Source organism: Argiope bruennichi, chromosome X1, assembly GCF_947563725.1.
Source record: "Argiope bruennichi chromosome X1, qqArgBrue1.1, whole genome shotgun sequence".
Lineage (NCBI taxonomy): Eukaryota > Metazoa > Arthropoda > Arachnida > Araneae > Araneidae > Argiope > Argiope bruennichi.
This window is the reverse complement of record NC_079162.1, coordinates 110,670,546-110,697,548: the sequence shown is the minus strand read 5'-3', so window position 1 is coordinate 110,697,548 and position 27,003 is coordinate 110,670,546. Positions and strand designations below refer to the sequence as shown.

Genomic DNA, 27,003 nt, shown 5'->3' with positions numbered 1-27,003 from the left:
CGTCAGTGGAATTGTCTTTTGCATAAGCGATGGTACTGTAATCCCAAACTCAAAATTCCCTCATTAATCCAATGTGAAACTTACCCTTCAAAATTAGTTTGTTACTTAATTATGTTGCAAAATTAGTTTGTTATTTAATTATTTAGTGTACTGAACACTGAAATTATCTGATAGAAGAGTCTTTTTGTGGGAATTTGTAACCGTTTCATCATCCAGCTAGATCCAACTTCAGTTATTCCTTGCACATTATGATTCATCAGAGGAATTGTTTTTTGAATGAACGATGATGATGTAACCACAAAGTCAAAATTTTCTCATTATTCCAATGCGACACTTACTCTGCAAAATTAGTCTGTTACTTAATTATGTATTGTATTGAGCACTGAAATTATCTGATAGAAGGAACTATCATTGCAAAATGTTGACCGTTCAATATGCAACAAAAGGAAAACAAGAAGTGACACACTTTGATGATTTTATGATGTTGCAAGAAATACACTTGGAGATCAGATTTACTATTGGTTACTTAGAAAACGCTAATTTTCGTGGCAAAACATAATTACAAGAAAAGATTTATTGAAACAGATTTAAAACCGTTGAGCAACTTTCCATTGATTCCCTATTGGAATTAAGATACAGAACTCCACCTGCGCACAGAGCGCAAACTTTCCATACCGTGTTTTCAAGTTGACGTTCGATAAATGTTCAGCTGCGGATTTTTTTTTTCTTTTTCTTTTTTGCAAGCCTTAAATTTGAAAATTAATAAGAAATTTAACGATAACTGATAATAAAAATAGAAAACTGGAAATAATTTTATTATAATAGTTGCATTTGAATGAAACTTTTTGCAATCAAAATGATTTTTTCAACAATTTCTAGTTATAAGTGTTTACGAAAATAAAAAGGAAGGTTTTAAAATTTCTCCAGCCTTAATATTATTCTGTGCATCGTTGATTCATAGTTTAGAAGCCTAGACTTTGAATAAAGCACAAATAATTTCAAGGAACCTGGTAAAAAATATCAATAAATACACTCCGATATAGAAATATCATAATGTACTTTTAGATATATACAGGGCGTCTCTGAATTCCTGGGCCTCTTTATCTCTTTATCAAGGCAGATAAAGTACATATAAAGAAGATTTTTTGTATAGCAATATGGAGATAGAAATAAAAAAAGGTAGCGAAAAAACAAAAACATTGAAAAAATTAAAAGAAAACTCTTTACTTACATAATATAACAGAAAGTGTAACAAGCCTGGAAGCGTCTAGCAAGTGATTGGCGTACTCTTTCGGAGATGCCAGATGTTTCACGAACAGTTGCAACAGCGACTGAAAGTTTTACAAAGATGTCCTCTTCATGAGGAATTTGGAGCCCCGTAGATATTACATTTTTCCGGCTTGCATACTTACCTGCATTTATTTTACTTGCTTCTGACTTACAGTTACTTGCTTTTACTTACTTACATCCACTTTAGTTGTTTTTACTTACTTGTTTTTACATACTTACATTTACTTGTTTTCACTTACTTACCTTTACTTTGCATGTTTTTACATACTTATATTTACTTTACTTGTTTCTTATTAATATCTAATTGTTGACTTTTTACTTATACTAACATTTGTTTACCTCTTACTTATATTGTTTGCCAACGGATTCTAAAATCCTCCGTGATTTGTGCATGTTTAGGATGGGTTCAATTCCTCAAAAGAGGGTCGAGAAGAAGGATGAAAATAGGAGATGTTTACATTTAACAATAAAGTAAACTCGGATTATACGTGAATATAAAATAAACAAATTTTGATTAAAATAAAATAATACGTTCAGAAGCGACAGGACGCTCACATACACATCAAAAAACATTGAACGAAAAAGTATCTAATAGGGTTGTAAGCAAGGTCAAAGAATGACGAACTCCGGAAATGCTCTCATCTTTCCGGCCTCACCCCTTGGTAAGATAACATCGTCAAAAAGTGTAAGTCTCAAGATACTGAAAAGAACAGTAATAATTTACGTTTACTTGTTTATACTTACATTTTTTTGTTTATTTGTTATGTTCTACTTTCACATTTCGTTTCCGATCTCGTTTTGTTAAACAAAAAGTGTTTATTTTACTTACCCCAAAAATTTGACCAGTAAATTCAGAGAAGCCCTGTATAATAAAATAAATTAAAGATATTTTTTGTGTATTGGTAATAAAGAGCCATACTTTTCTGATCTTTTCTTTTTGTTCCATTTTCTGAGACCTCCTCTGATTGAATCTCTCTGAAACAATTGAATTTCTGATCATTCAAGCTGAGAAGAACCCTTTTCATAAAATTTTTATGACATTTTTCAATATCTGCTAATGCACTAAAAGCATCATAACTAAAATTGTATTCATTTTATATTCACATAAATATAAATGGCACTTAAAGTATTATAAAGAACTTTGTAATTCCATAAAACTTATATTTTATATAAAAGATAACGAATTTTTATGCAATTATAACGCGAAGTATGTTTTTAAAAGTTTCAATTTTTATTACTATATACTGCGATAAATTTAATCTTTTAATTTCATATAAATTTCTAGTTTATATTTTTTCAATTTGTCTTACTTTGAAAAGGTTAGAAACATTAGCATCTTCTTTTCAATTAGAAAACAATTTTTAAAGCAGAGAAAAGACAGGAAATATTAGCTTTTTTTTTTTAAAGAGCATGAAATATAAAGTGCATTTAAATGGCATTTCCTCCCTTTTATCTAAAAAATATATGAAAAGCTTTACCTTAGCTTTTAAGTTGTTTCAAATTTCTTTATAAATATTCTTTCATATCTTAAGATTTTGAGATTCGTGTTTTAATTTCAAGTCAAATGCAAATTGATAGAAAAATTAAATTATTATTTCCTTTCAATACTCGTCTTTAAAAAGAGCATTTATGTTTTTTTTAAAAATCAAAGCGATTAAAAAAAAAAGGTAAATAAAAGTCGTCTGCTCTTTTTAATTTTATTTTAACTTGGAATAAAAAAAAAGAATTTTTTTTTCATATTATGCTACTCTAAATTCTTTTCACATGAAAAATTCGAACGATAGAATGAATAGATTCTTTCCTGTACAATATTAACTTGCAAAATAATTCCAAAAGCAAACTATGCAAAATCCTAATTAAGTTGTAATAAATTTTGGGCTATACTATTTAGCCATATAAATTATCTGAAACTTTTCTATTGCTGAAGTTTTGGAATCCAAATTTCGAAAATAACAATTGCATTTTAACTGTGTGAAAAAATGTATTTCTACTATCTTAACAATGCTCCTTCGATTAAAAGGAACTAAAACCATTTTCTATGTGAGTAATGTAAAATTTGTACATAGTTAAGAAACTTCATAAGTTTAAGAAGTGCTTATAAAGCTGAAAAGTAATTTTACGAAAAAGATATTTTCACATATTTTTTTTTAAATTCAGTTCACAGTTCTCGTTTCCTTTCTGATCATTTGTTTCGGAATTTTTTTGAAAAAAAATCTATGAAAAATTGAATTAGTACGTCGTTATACTAGTACATTCAGATAGCTGTAAATATCAAACAAAACGGATTTTCTCGCGAAGCCCAAGGCATGCAAAGGACACTATAATCCACCATTTTTATACTGACAAAAATCACTAAAATAAGGCTCCTATAGATTTTTAAAATTCAGGTGAGATGATGGCGTGGAATAAACATATCCGAGAGATGAGAAACTCCGATGGAAAATTGCATTTTGCATTTTCCAGTGAAATACATTTTGAGAAGCTTTTACCGCAAATATGGTAAAAGCTTCTCAAAGCTAGAACTCAGATGCACCATCATCTGCTACACAACAATATAAAAATCATATATCTCTGAAATTATAAGAATTTTTTTTCTTTTTTATCGAAAGTGTTTATAGGCAGTACGATTAGAAATAAAATTAATCAATAATATAAATAACGAAAAGCGTCGATATAAACACTAATGTTCTTTTATGCAGATGCCCCATCATCTGTTACATAACAAAATAAAAATCACATATCCCTCAAATGATAAGAAATTTCTTCTTTCCGTTGAATGTGTTTATAGGTAGTATGATTAGAAGTAAAATTAATCAATAAAAGAAATAACAAAATTCGTCGATATAAACACTAATGTTCTTTTGTGCAGATGCAACATCATCTGCTACATAACAAAATAAAAGTCGCATATCCCTCAAATGATAAGAAATTTCTTCTTTCCGTTGAAGGTGTTTATAGGCAGTACGATTAGAAATAAAATTAATCAATAATATAAATAACAAAACTCGTCGATGTAAACACTAATGTTCTTTTATGCAGATGCCCCATCATCTGCTACACAAAAATATAAAAGCCATATATCCATTAAATGATAAGAAATTTCTTTCTTTCATCGAATGTGTTTGTAGTATGATTTGAAATAAAATTACTCAATAATATAAATAACATAATTCTTCGATGTAAACACGAACGTTCTTTTTTGCAGATGCACCACCATCATCTGCTACAAAACAATATAAAAAAACATAGCTCTCAAATGACAAGAAATTTCTTTCTTTTATCTAATTTGTTTATATGCAGTAGTATGATTAGAAGTAAAATTAATCAATTATATAAATAACATAACTCATCGTTGTAAACACTACTGTTTTTTTTTTCAGATGCACCATTATCTGCTACACAACAATATAAAAACCATATATCTCTCAAATGATAAGGAAATTCTTCCTTTCATCGAACGTATATATGGGCAGTAGGATTAGAAATAAAATTAATCAATAATATAAATAGAACAACTTTTCGATATGTTTTTGTTTTTCATCCAGTTTAGAATAATTTCAATAATAGGAAGCAAATTTAAACCATTCCGGCTCGAGGATATTATTTTCTTTTAATTACCAATGTACATAATCATGTTCCTAGATGATAACATGATTAGGATACAGATAAATAATGAATGAATAACATTAATTAACTAATCTGGAAGGAAAAAGTGATTAATCTAGACGAATCGAATAATCATTAATTGAGCTTTTCAATATTTAATGTTTTTTTAGCGTATAACAAATTGGGTTAGAAAGTACGAAGAATCGATGAGCGCGAAATATAAACCATCGGGAATGGTTACCTCGAAACCCGAGGATAAAGGCATTATCCTCGTCCCCACTATCGCATAAAATTGAGGACCTTGGGAAAAGCCGTGAACACTACGATTGCCCAAATATTTGTTTTCAGATCCTCGCTCATGAGAGTTATATGCTTCGTAATATAATAAATAAAACCGATACTTGTGTATTATAAATTGTATATCATTGCGAAAAATAGTTATAAAAGACTGGATTAGAGTGCGTTCTTTCGCGATTAATTGTTTGGATGCGGTTAATACTCAAGTACCAGAAAACAGAATAAATAAATTGGATGTTTTTCAGAGCGACTGAAACCAAAATTTTACAAACTACAATTGTTGTCACAAAATCATATGCCAGATTTCTTTTAAGTCGTTTTAAGTGCGTTTTTGAATTATCTCGTTTATATGCAAGCAAAAGTACAGACTATTAACTTTTCAACGGATCTGATTTCAAATTTGATATATATCTATACAGATGTTAAAAGATGTGACAAATTTCTTAGCTCTCTTCGTTTCATAATTTTTGTGTTAACTTGTATTCAGTCGGGGGGGGGGGGGCAGATTTCCTTCGAATGTTTATTCAAAATTTGATGGAAATTTGACAAATGTGATGTAAATACCTTATACCAAATTGCATTCATCTAGCTCAAAGCGTGTTTGGATTATCGTGTTTACTGACAAACAGAGCTACAAGCAAACATAATTCCAAAAATAATCTAAAAAAATGATAGGGGAGATCTGAACGATTGTGGAGATTTCTAAATAGAATTTGTTGACGATTTCACTACTTTCTCTTTGAATGCTTCGTATACGAGAAAACAAAAATTGCCGAAAGTGTAACTGTAATACAAGTTTTGCTTTATTTATGTTTACCTTTAATTAACTGAAAAGCTTTTTCAACCTTCTAATATGCAATTATAACGAATTTTTAAATTAGTAATACAGTATTACTCTTTTTAAAATTCCAGTCAGTCACCCCGTCACTACAGACATAAACCGTATAAACAGGTGTTACTGTGACTGTCTGTTATGTTCATTAATTATCCACACTTTTACATAAGGAAAAAATGACCAACAAAAATACAGTATTACTTGAAGCATTTTACATTTGAAAAATGCAGTCTAATTTCAAGTGTGAAAGTTTCTATTTGAAACATCGTTCATCAGATATTCCGATATATGTTATAACATTGTTCTAGTTATATAAACATTCTTTCACTCGAAATGAATCTATTACATTCAGAGATTACAGCAGGTTTTAAATAGCATTCCGATAGATTTTTTTTTAAAAAACTAGTGTTAAAATTTTCATAATTTTAAGGTGTACGTACACACTAAAAGATTTTTTTTAATTTTAACTTTAAAAATCCTTTTTTTTCACAGTAGGTCATTAATATATGTTTAAACTCATTTAAGTAAGAAAAACCATATTACACTAATTATTAATTAATTAAATAATATTTAATGAGCTAATTAGCCTATTTTTTGAAACACGATATGTTAAATTCTAATTTGTACAGACACACAATTCTAGCTGGAAATGATGCCTAATATTAGTCTTCATGTTGTCTGCCTCAATCAAGTTATAAAAGTATATAGTTTTTTTAAAACAATTTTTTCATCAACGATGAATAGAAAAAGCGAGATTTCTTCTCTAATTTTTACATTTTAATAGCTATTAAAAACGTATTTCTATAAATATAACTTTGATTGAAGCATAAAGCATTCGCTATTTCATGCAGATTATTTTGATATATAAATAACTGTATTTGGTGAATTTCTTGTTGAGTTATGATTGTTTGAATGAAGCAACATAGTGGAAAAATATCATTCTTCATAAAATGAGTTTTAAAAACGCCATGACTAGAGTTTTTAATGAAAGCACCTCAAGAAAAATAATTATAACTCGAGAAATATTTCGAATATTGATAACATCTTGGTATCGTTTGAATGCTAAATGATCAGAGAACATTATTAAGCAATAAAAAAAAAAAATTCGATATTTTGAACGATTTTGGAAGTTTCTAGTGTGTACATACACCTTAAATTACTGCAATAATTCACTTTTAAAATAAAATGTTTAAAATAATTTTGATAATTCTTTACATTTCCCCTAATTTCAGAAAGTATTTTAATTTTCACGGTGTCGATACTACCCCGAGTATGCGGATTAAATAATACGAAATCCACCCCTCCTTGAAAAAGATGCGGAATTCTCAGTCATTCCGCCCCTTTGACTTCCAGGGCAAACAGTTTCCGAGGCGGTCAATAAAACGTCCCCACACATCCTTAGAAATGAATTATTCCTTGGAGAGAAAATAAAAATGAAACTTAAGGCTGATTAAATTTCGTCATTTGGAGCTTTCACATTAAATAAAGCGAAGGAATATTGCTAGACTGTTGGGAGTTTAGAAAACTTTTAAGTGAATAAAATCTCGGGGAAGTACGTGAGGTAAAAATGTTTGAGAAATGTTACAGCCTAGCAATTCCCTCTAGAGAAATGCAATAATGCAGTGGTGTGATAAATAATGTGTCAGTCAGTGCGAATAAAATGCAAAAGTGGCATTTTACACGTGAATAGTATGTAAAAATTTAACAAGCAGGCGCTGTTATTTTCACAGATACATAAGTATAGACAGACATTTATAAATAGAAATTTTCACGTTGTTTCGTTTAGTTTAGTCTCTAGCAACTCTAGGACTACTTTGGAACTAACCTCGTCATTTTGAACCACGGTAATCAAGACAAGTATAACTCCTGAGTTGGCATCCCTTCCCGAAAATTTTGCACCACACAAGCAGGAGGTGAATTTAATCAAACTTTCGATAAAATCTGATAACGAGAAGTTTGCTTGTCTGACTGTGTGCAATGTACACGATAAATAAATCAGTGTGAGTGGATTTCTCCAGAGTTTGCCGTACATTCTGCAATAAGTCTGTTCACTCCCTTCCTCTTCCGTATAAAAACTGTGGACTTTGGACAAGGCTGTGTCCTCCTTGAGTGCTCAAATTTCCAGATTCCCGCACTTGAACGTGTCGTGAATCAATATTACAGTCAAACCTCGATTAACGAGCACCTTTCACAATGAGTGATTCGTATAAAAATGCAAAACAAAATGTAAAAAACATGACTCGTTAACGAGCGATGTTTCGCAGAACGAATGGTAAGGAGACAACGTGATATCACACACTGGATTGGCCTGTCAGTCTGTGTTCAACGCTTTTTTGAAGAGAACTCTTATATGCACATGGAATAAATTTTGGCCAGATAGTGTTGTCGAATGCGACTCCGAAGGGTTTTAGCAAGTTCTTGTGGAGTCAAAATCGACCAGGTTGTATCTCTGGCTATGATTACGGGACTAGAGATGGATAGTAATGACATCTATTAGCTGGTGGAAAATAAAGTCGGAATTACTGAAGAACTTATGGAGTTGTATTCTGTGTCATAACAAAAACGTTCGGAATCCTCCGGTTAAGAGAGGAAATAACAGCTACAGAAGAATGACAAGTGAAATAAAGAAGCTAGAAACAAAGAAAATTATTGCATCGTACTTTGAGAAGCATCACCATGATAGGTAGTTACAGTAGTTATGCACTTTACAAATTCATTTAACGATAATTCTGTGTCCCATTTTCAACAAATTTTGAAGGGTAGCCAAAGACAAATGTCTTTAGGTAATGTTCTTATAAAGAAGATAATTCATTATTTATAATAAATAACATTATTATAAATTTGAATATTTTTTTCGGAATGGATCGTATTATCCTATTTTACATGGATTTTCTACGGATAAAACTATTTTGCTTAACGAGTATTCCGCAGTACTAGTTAGATTCGGGAACAGATTATGTTCGTTAAGCGAGGTTCCACTGTATAGAGAAGAAAGCCTAGTATGCATTCCGCACTTTTTTTATTTTAATAATAAGATCATATGTGCAGTTTTATTATCTAAGACTTTGACAGGTGTTCTCACTTTTAACGGATTTAGCTCAAGATTCAATAAAAATTTACATCTCTAATGATAAAATTACGTACCAAACTTAATCCATTTTGTTGCTCGCCTTTTTAAACTATTGCATTCATATGTACTCGGATGGACAAATATTACAGACTTCGCTTAGACGGGTTTCGTCCAAAATACGAAATATATCTACAAACTTGGTGTTCAGACCATATGCCGAATTTCATCTCACTAGCTTCACACGGTTGTCAGTTTTTGTATTCACAGACATATATAAATCCTAAACTGTATTTTTTCGGATTCAAGAAAGTCTGAAAAGCATAGATCCAGACATCAAATTTTTTGAAGATTACAACACTTTCTCTATGCATACTTCATATACGGCAAAGTAAAAATGAAAAAGAATTAGATCAAAGAAATTTGAGTTATCTCCTAAATTATAGATCTCCGTCAATCGTTGGATTAAATCTATGGTTTATACAAAAAACGACTTTTTGAAAAACCGGTTTTCGAATTCCATATTTCCAAAAAAACCGGTTTTCGAATTTTTGTGATAAAAATAGAAGAGGAAAAACAAATATCGACTGAACGGTGGCTAAGTCTTACTACTGACTACTGAGCTTGGTTTTTTAGTTTTCATGGCATCAAATAACAAATTTAAGATTTTTGTTCTTTTATTCGTTGCCTCAAATAATGAAAATTCAGCTTTCAGTGTCTTTGGATTTGTCAGTTTTTCTTTAGGGTTTTCAAGAAACTTATGAATTGATTTTTCCATGGCTTCGTTTAAAACGGTGTATTGGAATGGTGTAATGAGTAGGTATTATAAACTCTTATGAGTAGTTTCTTCGATTTGTTCTTCATCAGAATCGGTTTCTACATAAGAATATGGAAATATTCTAGACAATATCTTTCCAGATAACTTAATAATTTCTGTTTTTGAAGCTAAAGAAAGCACACTAGATTTCTTCGCTGAACTAGAAATGTTTTGTGGATTTTGAAAATACAGTAAAAGAGTTGCCGATTCTACTTGTCTTCTTTTTTGAATTCGTTCTTCTAAAGCATATAATAATTTCAAACTTATTAAAGTGTTCGCATTTTTTTATTTCATTTAACAGAAATTCAAATATACCTTCATTTGTTAATAAATTCGCATCTCGTCGCCTTAAGCCCTCATCTGCTAGACAAATCGGTCCCAATCAATACTTTTTTTGAAGAATTGGAATATCCAGGCTTTTCCAGAAATTCGGTTTTCTTACTTTAAAAACCGGTTTTCGAATGTGACAAATTTACTTAAAAAAACCGGGTTTTTTTAAAACCGGGTTTGAAAAACCGTCAAACCCTAATCAAATCCCTTAAAGAATTGAGTATATTTTCCTTAAAGAATGTCTGTCTGTTCATGAATAATTGACAGTTATTTATCGAAAAATTTACAAGTTATTTATCGAAGAACTTTAGTCTTTAGGATAGTCTTTTTTCATCTTTAGGACAAAATTATAGCACTGTATCTTATTTTGGATTATATTCATCGAATATTTGCTTAGAGACTGTCTATTTGTCTGTCCGCGTTTATGTGAAACCTATAACTCCAAGTAAGGGAATTGAAATTTTGTTTATGGTCTTGACAATAAACTATAGATTTATATTAAACCAATGTAACACACCATATACCCAGTCAGAATTTTCTTTTTGATCAACAACAATAACAAAAAAGTGCCAAATACAAACTCACTTGTCTTCACAATACTACGGCATTAAACAAGAAACGAGCTGTATAGTAAAAGTATACAATAAAGTTTAAAGGCGAATTCATTTGTAGGTTCTTAATGTTTGCATAAAGTAAAAATTCTGTATATTTATTCACCACTAGAATCGTTTGGCGGTCAGATGATTCGCCAGGAAGATTGGCTTAGTTAAATTTCGATTAAATCTCTTATGCATGACTTGAAATTAGTGGTTCCGTCTATAAAGTATTTTTAAACATCAAATTAACATAGACATCTTAGCCGACATATTATTTCCCAGTTTAGAGAGGTTCATAACCTAAATGCATGAACCTTTCTAATAGAGTCAGGTCACATGACGCCACATTTGCATGCAAATGTGACTCTCCGCGTCATTTAACGTCTATTATACCTTCTCAGAAGCACTAGCTTCACTTTTTTTAACCTCATATCAAATACGCGGTTGATTATAGCAATAAAATGATACGATGTATTTTATTTTTGCATTATATTAGGATGCTTAACTGCATCTTAAGTAAAATGAAATATGCTAATGAGAAATAGAACCCAGTTTAATCTTAAAGTGTATCGGATATATTCTTTAATATTTAAAAAGGTTTTGTTTGTAGATTTCGAAAAAAATTGATGAAATAAGATAAGCAAAAAAATCCATTATAACATTGACAAGGAATAAGAAAAAAATAACAGACTTTTTTTTTTTTTGAAAAACGGGTACAATAGAAGAAACAGACGCCATTACATATTTGGTGAAAAAATAGCTCAATTTTCATTGCAATGTTGAAAAGTATTTGATGCAAATCATGCATAAAAATATTTTTTTTGAATCATCAAAAGAAATAAATTGTAAGACAGTTAAAATAATATTATTAAGAATTATAATTTGAATTATAAGATGGTTCGAAAATCATTTATATGTGATAATATTTATAAAAACTGCAGACAAAAAACACTGAAATTTTGCTTAATTTTTGATTAAGTTTCAAAAAGATTTAAAAAAAAAGTAGTCGCTTCCCCATCTTTCAAAATATATATTTATAAAATTTCTTAACTCTTGGTCGGTCTGGCCCAACACACATACAGATTCTCCTTTATTAGCAATAGAGATTTTTCCTAACACAATTTCATAATAGTGCTGAGATTCAAAGAACAAAGTTTTAACAGAGTTCACTTAGTGAATAAATTAGCATTATTTTTTCTGAAAACGAAACACCATTAGAAAACATAGTTTATCCCTATATATATATATTTTTATCTCTTTTATTATTACAGATATTTTTATTTTTTTTGCACGCAGTTTTCTTATAATGTAACCCTTAAATGCTCAGTGAGCTTTGATCTTTTTCAGTTTGACTTTTTAAAAACTTGAAACTAATAAAAAGCAGCCTCTCACAGCATTTACACTTCTTTTACTTCTACCTTATTTTTTAAAGTAATAATAAAATTTTAAGAAAACGAACTTTTTTTTTTTCGAAATGCGCAATTTTTTGGTTTATTTTTAACACAAATCACGCAGTACAATGTGTAACAAAAACCAGAAGTTTCTTTTTTATACCTGTTTATATTCTTATCTGGTGTTGTGTTCTCAGTATCTAGTTAACACACAGAAAAAGTTACTTTTCTATCAGCTCTTTTAAGAAAGAACATTTCTCTCTTTTTTTAAAGGAGTTTCGTAAGTTTTCGTCTGTAAAAAAATGCTCATTTTTTGGCAATTTTTTTTAAATTATATTTTTTATTAAACAATTGATTTTTATTCCAATATTTTAAACTCTAAAACACTACTTCTTCATTACTTAAAAGAAAGAATTATTAGCTAATATTTTACTTTAAAATGTATTAGAGATTCTTCACACTAAAATGCATTAGAGCTTTTTATTCTGAAATAAAAGAGAAATGTTGAAGATCATTAATGAACATTTAAAGCTCTAAAACACTAGTTCTTTATTATTTCGGAAAATAGAAATATCAGATTTTATTTTATATTAAAATGCATTAGAGCTTCTTTATTCTCAAATGCATTAGAAACTACTTTATTCAAAAATATGTTAGTACTATGTTGATTTAAAAATACTTTAGAATTGCAATAGCTTCATTCTAGAATACTCTAAAAAATCTATAAGCTGACTTAAATTAAATTTTAAAACATATTTTCTGATGCATCAGGGTTAGCTTAGAAGCAGAAAATCAAAAATATATAAGGCAACGAAGTGAAGTTTTTCAATGAATTCTAAAATAAAATTTATTTTGATACTCTTTTTTGACACGTAAGTGATTTTTGACATAATATAAAATCAAATCCCCGGAGTCTGCAGTTGATGTGAAACGCATACGTCCAAAGAAACTGCATTTTAAAATCAATCTATGAAAATGTGGCGTATAAATTTCAAAGCTTTGTATTGATCGATATATCTATTTTTCTTAGTTTTCAGTAAGAAGGATTTCTTTCTTATTTTAGAACAAGTTTACTTTTAAGTCGATAACTTTTAACAAATACTTATTTAACTTTCGCGTTCAGCTTTAAAAGTTTGAGAAATATTTTTTTTTATAAAAAACTTTTTTCGTCTTTAATCCTACTTTAATAAATGAATTCGCATAATCCTACTTTAATAACTTCAACCAGTTGCTTAAACATTCTAAAAAATAATAAGATAATCTTTATTTTATATTATTATTATTTTATTTCATTGACATATTTTTATCTTTATTTATATATTTTTTCGTTTTTACAAAGTCTATTCCTGTTCTAACTTTCATGAACTTATCTTTTTAAGTAACCAAAAATAGGCTTAGTTAAGTTTCTTTATATTAACCTCCCGTTGTAAAGCAACACTAGGGCTATTTTGGGACGGACCTCGTCATTTTGAACCGCAGTCAGATGAAGAGGACGACACCTGAGCTGGCACCTTCCTCTCCACACCACACCAGCAGGAGGACGTTTGGCCGAGACGGATTTTAACGTGCAACAGACCCCCTTACACGACAGTTCTTCGGTGGAATCGGGTCTCGAACCAGAAACCCTCCGGCTCACGAGCCCAGATTTTACCGTCAGGCCACCGCGGTCCCTGGCCAAAAATAGGAACAAACGTATTAGGCTCAACATGCATATTAAAGAAACGTTGTAAACATCTTTATCCATATTTGCAACTTTGAAATATAATCAGAGGACACTTCAACCGTTAAACTCTTATATATACTCTTATAGATATTTCGTTCCTTAGTGCACAAAATCCCTATAAACGGGAGATAATTGCTGGAAACTGATCTTGTGCTTGAAACCACTGATTCTGATAATCAGATGCTTACAAGTGACCTCGGTTCTAGGATATAGGTAAAAAAGAGAGAAGAAAACCCAAATCTTGATATATATTTCATAGCGATATTACATCAAAAATATTTACAGACTAATCATTCTAAAACATTAGTTGATTGTTAAAAATTCGAGTGCATTAGTCATTTGAATTTCCTACAGGCTTTTAAGCTTTATTACAGGTAAAAAGTAGGCCCTTGCGGTCCCGGAATACAGGTAAAAAAGAGAGAGGAAAACCGAAATTTTGATATATATTTCCTAGCTATATTACATCAAAAATATTTACAGACTAATTATTCTAAAACATTAGTTGATTGCTAAATATTAAAGCGCATTAGTCGCTTGAATTTCCTACAGGTTTTTGAGCTTTATTACAGGTAAAAAATAGGTAGAGTAAATTAATTTTACTTGCCCAACCAGTGAATATTACGGAAGGTTATTTCAAATATGGGGATGAGATGTTGTCATATAAGGAAGGACATTCTCAATTGCCTGATGGGTATAAAAAAAGTACGGAATCAACTAATCTCTACTCTGATGACGGGTAGTACCTCTTAAATGAGGAGTGGTCGTATGGGCAGTGCAGTCATGAGGGCTATTTTGAATTCTCTCAGTGAACGCTTAATAGTCGTAGAAAAAGGAAACTCAGATTACGCAGAGCGTTACGGCATAGAAGGGGTAGCTTGCATGTGATTGCCCAAGTAATGATGAGAAGCTGTCATATAACTAACTATACACGCTCTCGGTTGCCTAATGGATACAGTAATGGTGTCTACTCGGAGGGAATACATGAAAATTGCCCTTCTGGGAGAGGTTACCCTCAAATATTGGGATGAGAAGCTTACGGTATTCTGACTTATTCTATTCCTGATGGTTACAATAAAAATAGTGTTACTATCAATGCTCATCACCTATGATCGGTCATACCTCTGTATGAGGAATTGGCGCATGAGTCTCTTGTGATAGAGGCTATTTTGAGTTGACACTAGAGCCTGAAATATAATTCGCGGCTGCCGGTCTTTTAGTTTTCAACATGCTGCTTCGGGCTTAGTCGGGGTATTCCTATTATACCCGTTTCTTTAAATGAACTCATCCAATAAAGTATGTCTTCGATAAAAAAAAAGACGTAAAAATAAATCAAAGGTTATAAATGATTACCTACAAAATAGGTTTTTCTATGGCATCAACATACCTCTTTCAACTTTTTTTTTATCTCTTTACTAAGATACCATAATCTTAAAAAAAAATTAACTCTCACAACAAAATGAAATTTTGGGTACATTCAACTGCAGATATAACACTAAATTAAAATGGGCTACATACAGCCAAAGAACGTTCGGACAAAAAGATTGAGTCATTTTTTAAAAAAGAAACTGGCTTACATACTTAAAATAGATTTCAATCATTTTGAGAGATTTCAAATACGGAACTGAAGATTAAACGGATCCATACAATATTGCTGACAGCACAATTCTTATTTTTAAAAATACACTAAATACGCACCAACAATCAATGTTGTATCATCATCGTCCCAAAATATGAAAAAGAAAAGCATTTAATTAAAAGCTATTCAGATGGAAATAAAAGAAAAGATGCAAGAAATCATCAAAACCATTATTTGCAGACATAATTACTTTTCTGTAGAAGTAATCATCGCATCCTGAAAGGAAAAATGATTTTGTATTACTTCATAACTCATCTTTCCTTCCGATATGTTTCCCTTCTTATACGAACAGAATAATGTAATGCAATTTCCGCAATGCCCGCTAAAAATATTACCAAAAACAACAGAACAGTATAGTAATACATAAAGTTGTTTTCTTTTTTAAAATTTTACGATCATTTAACAAATGATGGATAAAGTGTGTCAATGGATGATTTAAAATTATTTATTCAATTTGAATTCAAAACTTTTAGAATAAATTTAAAAAACGCATGGGAATCGTTTGTAGAAAGATTATTTATACAAAACGCTTACGAATAATTAGTGTCGTAGCTTAGTAATTGGGACATTGTTTAAATTCAATGAAATGGCTCCCTCAGAATGGCAGTTATGTTTGGACAAAATATTCTAAAACAATAATCCCCGAAAATTGGGTTACGAAAATCTTTAATGCTTCTAACTAGATTAGGGATTTCAACACGTCAGTAAATTAGATTATTCTGTCGAAATGCTCCGGTCGTTTTCCATGACGCTCCCGGGAAGAGGGTGTTTTAAATCACTGTAATTGTTAACTCTCTGTGTGGGAATACACCTTCTTCTTGTTCTATACAGGATGGTTAGAATCAAGCCTCCAGCTCCAGAATTCTTAAACCTTTATTTAGATGCTGTTTATAAATAGGTTCTAATGCTTCTGAAACGAAGGGAATTGTAATGTAAATGCAACGCTATAATGAAAAAGTGCAATTCAGCGCTCTGGTGGCTATCTATCCAGAGGAAATCACAGAATGCAGCATAAAACAGATTGTCTAACCCGCATTGCTGAAAGTTAATTCAAGGCAACTTATTCAAAGTATTGTAGAAAAAACCCATGGTTTTAAGAGAGCAAAAAATAGAGAATACGGAATAGGTATTTTTATACCAATGACTTAAATTTCCATACCTCCCTTCCAAATATTTTTGTAAAACATGTATATAATGCTATAACCAAATACTAAGAAGTTAATAGACGAAGGAACATTTCCTTTAAGCTATTAATTAATTAAAAATAAATGAACATTAATGTATATTTACTGGAGCAAGATTGTGTATATTGGTTATCTCAAAGCAAATACAGGTGATTTTCATACTTTCACTAATGCGATTTTGCGATCCGATAAAGTTTAACTTTTATATTAAGGTCTCTGTTTTTTTAAACAATACTAGGGCTATTTTGGGACGTATCTAGTAATTTTGAACAGCTATCAGATGACGAGGACCTCGCCTGAGCTGGAGCTCTCCTCTCCAAACTTCTACTCAACGGCAGCGGGAGGGCGTTTGGCTCCGAAGGATTTAGCGTGCACCAAACCCGCTTCCACGACGGTTATTCGGTGGAATCGGGTATCGAACCTGAAATCCTCCGGTTCCAAGGATTTCCACCTAGACCTTACCACCAGGCCACCAGAGTCTGAAATTCGACAAAGATATAAGCGTATACATGAGATCATTAGCTAACGTTGTAGTCAGATCGCTTGGATAAAAACGATGCAAAAATTAATTTAGTACAGACTAGTATTTAAAAATATTTTTTTATCTGTTTGCTGAAAAACAGAAATTTTTAAAACTAGCTTTGGTTATTTTCTTAATGATTCTTTATTATAAATTTTAAATAATCTTGAAATGACTTTTGAGGTGAATCATTTAATACAACTTTTGCTTTTTGTATTGAAATAAGCATTAAATTCTCTTTAAAATGATATGTAAGAGTTTACATTTTGTGAAATGATACATTTTCTATAAGCATACAAAGTTAGAAAACAAAAATTTTCAAAAGTGTCCTCAAATTTGGCCACCACTGTATATTGAGACTAAAGATTATACAACACCTATGGGCATATAAAAAATAAAAAAAAATATTCATAAATTTTGTATTTTCGAAATTACTTTATTCAAAGATGTATTAATTTAAATTATCGAAAAGCATTTGTTCCAACTTAAGTATGTGGAGGTTGAAACATGAAGTAAAAATGTAGTGTCGCAACCGAGCCAGTTATACAAACGCTCGAGTTGCAATTTTAACTCCTCTTTCCACTCGAAATGCAGCTCGGACTTTCAACTTCTATTCTGAATCACTCTAGTTTCACTATAGTTCATCCTCTAGAAGTTATGAAAGTTGAAGTTTCCGTTATTCCTGGGACCCACTTCTTTTGTTATCATCTGTCGTTATCTTCATTTTTAAAGGAATTTATTACTTATCCTGTTCGTTTTATGCTCAAACGTTTTAGTGGGGATAGGGTACTGGAGTCAAATACGGTCCAATCAACCCCCAAACATAAATAGGCTTACTCAAACTTCCTGAATTCGCGACATCTCTGTGTAAGTTGTAAGGGAAAAGATCGAATAATCGCTGTTTCTTTACATGAATGGTGTAACTTGAAAGTAAGAAAGGTTTGAAGAATAAAAATTTAATAAAAACACTTTTTATTAAATTCCATTCCCATAAATAAAGTAGATTTTCAAAAAAAATTCTTTGTCATTTTTTTTATTTTTTCAGAAATAATTCTTTATAGAAATATTATGAAATTCTATTATTATTCGTTTCTAACGCTTACCACCAAATGGCCCCACTGATATGGAACCAAAATTTAAATTAATTAATCACTTAACAAATAACTGAGTTCTGTAGGTATTAAAATAGCATATTACCATCAGCAATCCGTAAGTTTAAAAACTCTCAGTAGTGCACCAGGAAATGAGTAAGTGATTGGTCACAATAATGTAATTTTCCAAACATGAAACAAAACATGTTAAATTAAAGAGCATGATAATTATTGTGTAATCAAAAGGAAAATACTTTATTCTCCTTTAAATAACCATTTTTTCAATTTATGGTCAGTTATAAAATATTTAACTACTGCGTTTAAATTGGAGTAGTTTAATGCACATGTTAAAATTTTTGATGCAGCAACTGAAAAACTATTTTGTTAACTTACAGCTTACTTAAAATCTCCCTAATTAAATTTCTGTAACTTTATGCTATTATTAGAAGACAGAAATGATTGCCAAAATATTTATGGATATAAGCATGTTCGATTCTAAATTATATCTCAAAAAATATCGACTGTTTCATTGTTGCTGAAGCTCGGGGGGGGGGAGAAACAAAAAAGCTTTTCTCTTCGACACTTTATCTAAGATTTGCAACATTTGTTTTCCAACGCGACATCTGGAAACTTTCCTGGAAAGATGTTTTACTTGTTTTCGTTTTCTCTGATGCTCTTTACTGGAACATTCATAAAACACTTTAGGCTAAAAAATATGGAATCGTTATTCATGTCCGCTACGGGGTATGAAACGGAGGGAAAAACCAATGGTACGCACGAAGTGTTTGACAACAGCTGCAAAAAGTTATTTTCTACACTTTTCAACTTTGGCATCCATTCGACCGTGAAGTGGTCGATCTAGGAATTGGATAAGCACTCTCCTTCGCACAAACAAGAACACTGAAACTCCATGGCCGCGGAAAATTTATTCTTTGACGAAATAGTTCAACACGCAACATATTTCATTGCAAAATGGTTCCTTAGAGTTTCGCTATCCCATCTCGCTTCCTACAAGTTATACTCGAGCAAAAAACGAAGCTTTAATTCAAAACTTTTTGCCGATCTTTAAAATATTGCCCGCTTTAAGCATTTATTACTTTCGCAGTGCATCAAAGAAATTTATTATTTCGTGTAAAGATAAACAAGGAAAAGTTTAGCGGAGTAATCTCATTTTGTAAATAAGTTCCCGTTATTTTTTTTAAACTTTTCGCAGTTACACCGACACAGTGATTTTACCACAACAGTTATCAAATATTTTCTTACAACTTTGGGAAACAGTAAGATTCGATAATATATATATGTAAAGATTTCGAATCCTGTCGACTAAATAATACGTAATATTTTTTTCGAATCCTGTCGACTAAATAATACGTAATATTTTTTCGAATCCTGTCGGCTAAATAATATGTAACATTATTTTGGTTGAAGCAGAGTGCAGGTTTGACAAGCAGTGAAGAGACTTCGTATTTTTAATTTCGTTTTATTCTCTCTTTAATATCCATCTCGGGAAAGCAATTTATTTACAAGAAGACGCAGCGCGGCACAAACGCAGAGGTAAAAAAGAAGCGAAAAGGAACGAAACAAATGATCACTAGTCTTATATAACATGGGATTTCTGTCCACGCGCCATGTTTTGACCTCTGATAAGGGCAAAAGTATCATTTTCATTTGAGACGTAGTACTGATGGCGCATTAGTTTTACAGAGGAATTAATTAAAAGTGGAATTGGATCACGAAATAAGAGAATATTTTAGAATGAAGTTAAGAAGGGCTAAATTAAGATAAAGTTTTGGAAATTAATTTGGATGAAATTATCATTACATATTATATATATATATATATATATAAAGACGCTGAACTGCAGAAATTGGTAATGCGCAGATTATCTACCGTTCTTAAAACGTTACAGCGCGGAAATCCGTTCCTTTTCTCATATTTTTATGTTAATCTGAATATTAACTGAATAATTTGCACATTATTATTCGGTATTCTTTAAAATAAAAGTAAAATATTCACTTAAATAACCGCAACATTTTTGTATTTGAAAAATGTTTCCATGGAGTTTCGTTCTCCCATTTTTCTTCCTTCATAATATACGCGAGCAAAAAAACTAAGCTATAATTCAAAACTTTTTGTCGATTTTTTAAATTGCAAATATTTGAATTTTGATTTTTTGTATTGAAATCAGCATTAAATTCTCTTTAAAATGATATGTAAGAGTTTGCAATTTTCGAAACGTTGCATTTTCTATAAGCATACAAATTTCGAAAACATAAAATTTTTCAAAAGTGTCCACAATTTTGTCCACGACTGTATATTATTTTATACAAATAATAATAAGGAGGTGAGTCCCTGATATGGGGTCAAAATTCGTGCGTTAGTGTTCAAAAAATGGGTGCGCGTGAAAAGAGTTAATTTCGGAAATCGGTAATGTAGAGATTATCTAGGAAATTTAAGTGTGAAAAATAGTTTCCTTTCTCTTAATATTAAGTTAAGCAGCAGATTAACTGAATAAACTGCACATTACCTTCTTGGAATTTTTTAAAATAAAATTAAGGTCTTTATTTAAACAACCGCAATATCCTTGTATACTTAAATTAATACTCAAACGAATAACGTAGTAATTAATACTAAGTAATGCTTATTGGAAAACGAGATTCATTTTTATTCCATCTTGTTTTAAATATTTCATGCAATAATCAAATATTGTAAATTAAAGAATCTGACAAACTTTTAATCACAATAGTATTTATCTGCTGATCCATTCATAGAATAAAGATATAGAAATCGGAGACGTAAAGAAAGGGGGTGGGGGAGATGAAAGGAAATGAGTCAAACAAATTTTGTACTTCAACAATTCAGAATCTCTTAATGTATCCATTACTAAGAAAAGGCTATGAAATTCTCATTTTGTAGTTATTTCGGCGCTTCAAAGGAGCAAATAAATAAATGTCTAGATTTAATATGTAAGGCACATTAACGGCTTTCAAACTTTTAGTATACACTATTCAATGCACTATACAGGAAATGCTTGATCAAAGCGGGAAAGTAATTCCAAAGAAAATGATTTCCCTTTATGTCGTCTTCACGTAAAATTTGAAATCTTTTGAAATGGCTGAAATGCTTTCCAACCCTAAACAAACATTTGGATCGAAATTACAATTATAGCTTTAATGAAATATTTCCCTTTCTTATAGAATAGTTTTTGAAGTGCGATCAGACGTAAGATATGGCCCTTCTCCAATATCGCCAATTGAAAGTTTGAATGCGATTACACCTGAATAATTACAACTGAGAACGATTCTTTCATTTTTGGTATTTGCTTACTAAATTTTTATAACCTTTCGATTAACCCTTTTCAGGCGTATAGTTAAAAATTGAAAGAATGATGATGAAAATGTACTAATTTTTACTTTCTCATTTACGAAGTACAAAGAAAGAATTGTAATCGTCAAAAAATTGGAACTTGAGATTTTAACAAATTTTCAAGTTTTAGACCTCCAAGAGTTCGAAAAACATAGTTTTTGTATTAAGTCTGTCTGTCTGTGACAAAAATAACTCAAAAACGTTTTGAGCTAGATAGATGAAATTTGGCAGAATTGTAGATTTCTGTCAAATTTTGAGCAAAATCTGTTCAGAGGCAGTCTATCTGTCCGGCTGTTCGAATATAAGTTAACATAATAACTACAAAACGAAGAGCCAGATGAGTTAAATTCGGTACACAGATTTAACATCTGTAGAGTAGGCACTTATAAAGTTTTGAGTCAAATCCAACAAGACTTGACCGCCTTTCAGTCTGCACTTTCAGAAAGATGTAAACGCAGTGGCATACATTTATTAAATTTGATGATATGTGATTTAGGGAATACAAATGTAGTTGTGTGTCAAATTTTTATTTCAGTTTAGGAAAAATGTGTCTATAACCCAAATTCAGATTTCAGATATTATTAACTGCATAGCCCAAATATTAGCCTAAGTAACCCAAAAAAATTCGCCGAAGATCACTCGACAGATTCAGTAAAAATGCTAAATTCCTGCCAAAGGTTAATATTTTGTAACTATTGTACGCCGCTGCCATTCTAGGGTCTTCTGAGATAACACTTTTATTAGAGAGTACGCGACAAAGTTTTGGGGAAACCACCCATTTTGTGTATTGTAAATATCAGTATTTATAGTATATAACATTTATAAAAAAATTTATAAAATTTTAATCAAAGTCCGTGAATTTAATTTTTATGATAATCGCTGTGTCTTAGTTTTTTTTTAAATATTCCTTTTAGATTAAAAAAAAATATTCCATTTAGATTTTAAAAAATATTCCTTTTAGATTTAAAAAAATATTCCTTTTAGATTTAAAAAAATTTTCCTTTTAGATTAAAAAAAATATTCCTTTTAGATTTATAAAATATTCCTTTTAGATTAAAAAAATATATATATTCCTTTTAGATTTAAAAAATATTCCTTTTAGATTTAAAAAAATTTTCCTTTTAGATTAAAAAAAATTTTCCTTTTAGATTAAAAAAAATATTCCTTTTAGATTTAAAAAAATATTCCTTTTAGATTAAAAAAAAAATATTCCTTTTAGATTTAAAAAAAAATATTCCTTTTAGATTTAAAAAAAATATTCCTTTTAGATTAAAAAAAAATATTCCTTTTAGATTTAAAAAAAAATATTCCTTTTAGATTTAAAAAATTTTTCCTTTTAGATTAAAAAAAATATTCATTTTAGATTTTAAAATATTCCTTTTAGATTTAAAATTTATTTGTTGTTTCATAGTTAAAAGCCTTTTTAGAGACATTTTATTTTTATTATCTTCTCCCATTTAATGCTTAATTCATAACATACAATGACACGTAGAAATACGACAGTCAAAGATGCAACACAAGTATGGACCCTAATGAAGTCAATATGGTATTCGTTGCTTTCAAAGTACTTCCGCAAACTCAAGAAATCTATGACCCGTGTCGTATATTTGTAAAGTTTCACTCTTGTGGGAGTATCTTTCAAGCTTAGGAGAAAGGCGTCATTTTCTACTAATGCTTTACTTTGCAGTACTGCCTATTCGTGAAATTCTAAGTAAGTGCGGAAAAGGCCATTTATTTTGATAAAGCACATAAAAATTCTTTTTTAAATTATTACAGCTTCTGATACTTTTTTTTATTGCTAAAAACATTCCAATGAATTTAGGGTCAATTCATGAGACAGATAAAAAATTTGGCACTTTTTTTTTTTTGTCAGATTAGTTCAAGTCTTAGAGGTAAAATTGCAATAATAATATATGCAAAGCATTCAAATTACATTAAAACCGTCTCAAACGTATATCAACAAAAATTCGCAGTGAATAAAACTTAAAAATTAACTAAATTATAAATCAGAAGATAAAAATCATGGATAATCTGTGTCAAATATAAATTGGAGATTAAAATCTATGGCAAATCTATGACTGCTCCAAACTTAAAGGGAGAAGGGATTTTATTGTGGATCTCGATGCATGTAATATTAAGTTTCCACCTCCGCTTCATGTTTTGGTCTACCATAAAATGGCTTTTTTCTCATTCTGTAAATTTATTGCCTTTGCTGCTTCAATTTTTAATGAGTCTTGTTGTTTGTTTTTTTCCTGTTGTTTTTATCCTTATTTCTATCTGTTTTTATCTATGTATGTAGTTGTTTCTACTTACTTCTGTAAGATTTGTGCTGTATTTTGTGGTGCACAAGAATTGCCTTATTACTAATAAAAAATATTAATGGATGAAATAAAAAATAAATTTTAACAATTTATATAAATTAAAATAAATCAATGAATCTTTTTAATGAAGAACACATAGAAATAACCAGAGATGTGTTTTCTTTTAGGAAAAAAAAGGAAACACAATTAAATCAATACTGAAAGAATGGTTTTAAAGGCATTTTGAAGAAATGGGAGAATAACTGTCTTAGCACAATGTCCAAACAAGTAGATATCCCTAAATTTCAAAATTTCTGTTATTTATCATTTTTGGAAATAAATAATATTGGGAAAATTATTTAATACTTCACAAGCAAAAGAAAAAAATCCAACTACTGAAATTTAGACTGTATGCATTTTTGTTATTACATGTAAATAAATGTAGTGCGAAATTATTTAGTTTATTTATTTATTTTCGAATCACCAGAATATATGTTAATAAAAGACTATAGCAATTTAACGGTCGGTTAATGAACAGTTCGAATAGTGAACATTGTCTTTAAACGAATTATTATTTTAATAAATCAAGTTTTTTTTTTCGAAAAATAATATTGTAAATACAAAAAGAAACAAATATTTACTTTTCTGGTTTTAGAGATAAATGAATCAAATTCCCAAAACAATATATGAAGTAAATAATCGATTTTCGTCCAATTTGAATTGTAAACATCACTTTTAAATGAATTATTTTAATCAAACAGCCACCTTTTGTAATTTAAATAATTGAAATGGTGGCTTTATTTGGTTACTGCAAGTAGACGTCTGAATAATAAATTATTTGTAACAAACGATTCTTTGTATTTGTAAAATAGATATGTCTAAAATTTGAGAATCAAATATTTTAGAGAATAAAATTTGTGTGAAATGCAAATCATTTATTAAGTGCCACTGCATAATAAATACCTCATATTTTAAAACCTTTGAATAACATTAGCTTGTTTTCTGAGAGTAAATCTCGGTTTTGAAATATATCTTAATGTTATCTTTGAAGTGCAACGAATTAATAAAGACAAAAAATGAAGAACCGATGATAAGACTGAGATCATCTATGAACAATCTAATCTTTTGGTTTCTTGAACAAATAGCAATATTTGTATTCTGATTTAATAACTAATTCCACGTCCTTTCTCATTTTCATATACAATTCATTCAAAAGGCTTCTTAAAAACCTTTTTGTATACGAATGAGTTGAATCAAATTAATTTGTAAGGCATCAGTTAAAGTCTGTATTTCTGAGAATGTTATAGATTATATGAAATGAAATTCGTGACATTTACTAATGGTTGTTCAGACAGGTATTTTTCGAATTTCAGTCTTAATTTTCGTTCATGAAAAATAAATAGTAATCTGTTTTCATAGTTAACAATGCACTGTAGAATTTCGATTCATCGTAATTCAGAACTTTCATCATAATGTAATCATGTGTTATTGTGTCTTCTATCCTAAATCGAATATTATAATTGAGTTATTGACATGGCACCGAATTAGCAGGACAAATTCCATAGCGCACATTATTACTCACTTTTTCACTATCTTGTACAGAAAATAAAAAATTTGTCCTCGAGATTCTGATGAATATTCATGCTTTAAACCTGCTTTATTACTTAAAAAAAATGGAGTATCTGTCTGTTTGTAAAAATGATTACTCATAAACACAAGGATTAGGCGGATGAAATTTGGTATGGGATAATGATACCATGTCTTGTATTAAATTTTGGATTCAATTAAACTACAAATACTAAATAAAATAGATAATTCATTCTCTGATTATGCAACAAAGTTAAACGCAAAATGTACAGCATGCTGTACACATATGAGAAAATTTAATAAAGAACGCTTTTGTCGATTGATATGCGTCATGTGAAAAAGCAGTAAATTTCATTTCTTTAATGAAGATTATTATTTAAATCAAATTGATTATATTTTAATTTATAATTTTTGTTATTAACAGATATTATTTAAAAGTGAAGGATTTAATACATTAATTTTTTAATATATAAAATAATTCATTCCCTTCATTACACTACAAAGTTAAACGCAAAATGTAGAGTACGCTGTAGATATAAGAGTAAATCTAATAAAACGCGCTTTTGCTGATTTTTCCAATAACATGCCAGTGGATCCAAAAATGAAACTAGTATGGCGCTTTTGATGCGCGTCATGTGACTTCATTAAACTTCATTTCTTTAATAAAGATTCTTACTTAAATAATATTCCATCATTAAAATATTTATATTAATCTTTTCTATGTTCGTCATGTCGCATGACATCAGCAGAGAAAAGTTTTCTTCCGCTTTAATTTGGAATGGATAAAGTTTGAGGGGAGGGAATCTCAATTGCAACATGATCTGGATTTAAATGAATAATGATTTTTTAAATTAGTTAATTAATAATGGAAATAACAAATCTGTCAAAAATGAAACATTTTGAATATGAAATATTTTAAACTGCTTTAATTTTAATTTCTAATTTTTGTTACTAATAAATAATTATTTAAACATGAAGGGTTTAATGCATTACAATCATTTCAGTAGTTGAATATGTTTCATATAAAGTCAATGACACACGGCATTGAAAATAAAGAACACAGATTTCTCATGAAAATTCTTAAGAGAAGGATTCAGTAAAATAAAACTAAATGCTTTGTACTTCTTTCATAGCTGTCGTTAACTATCTAAATGAACTAAAACGAAGCTTATCAATTCTTTCTAATAAGTAAGAGTCTTGAACCGTCATCTACTATTTATAATTGTTCTTCTACCAGAAATGAGCGAAACACTGTCATTAAAAAGATATTTGCTACTTTGTAAATCAGGTCCATTCATTTTACTTTGGAATTTAACTGCTAAAACTTTAAGCATAAACTTAAATTAGAAAGTCTTATTTATTTACCA

At 29.8% G+C, this 27,003-nt stretch overlaps 1 protein-coding gene across 1 annotated transcript in view; it reads right to left on the bottom strand.

Moving 5' to 3' along the window:
- The window catches only part of LOC129958547 (hexosaminidase D-like), a 202,848-nt gene that overhangs the window by 154,882 nt on the left and 20,963 nt on the right, over positions 1 to 27,003 (bottom strand). Inside the window, exon 2 of the mRNA XM_056071088.1 lies at positions 2,210 to 2,265. The gene's annotated coding sequence lies outside the window, so the exon portion shown is untranslated. The remainder of the gene's footprint in view (positions 1 to 2,209; positions 2,266 to 27,003) is intronic.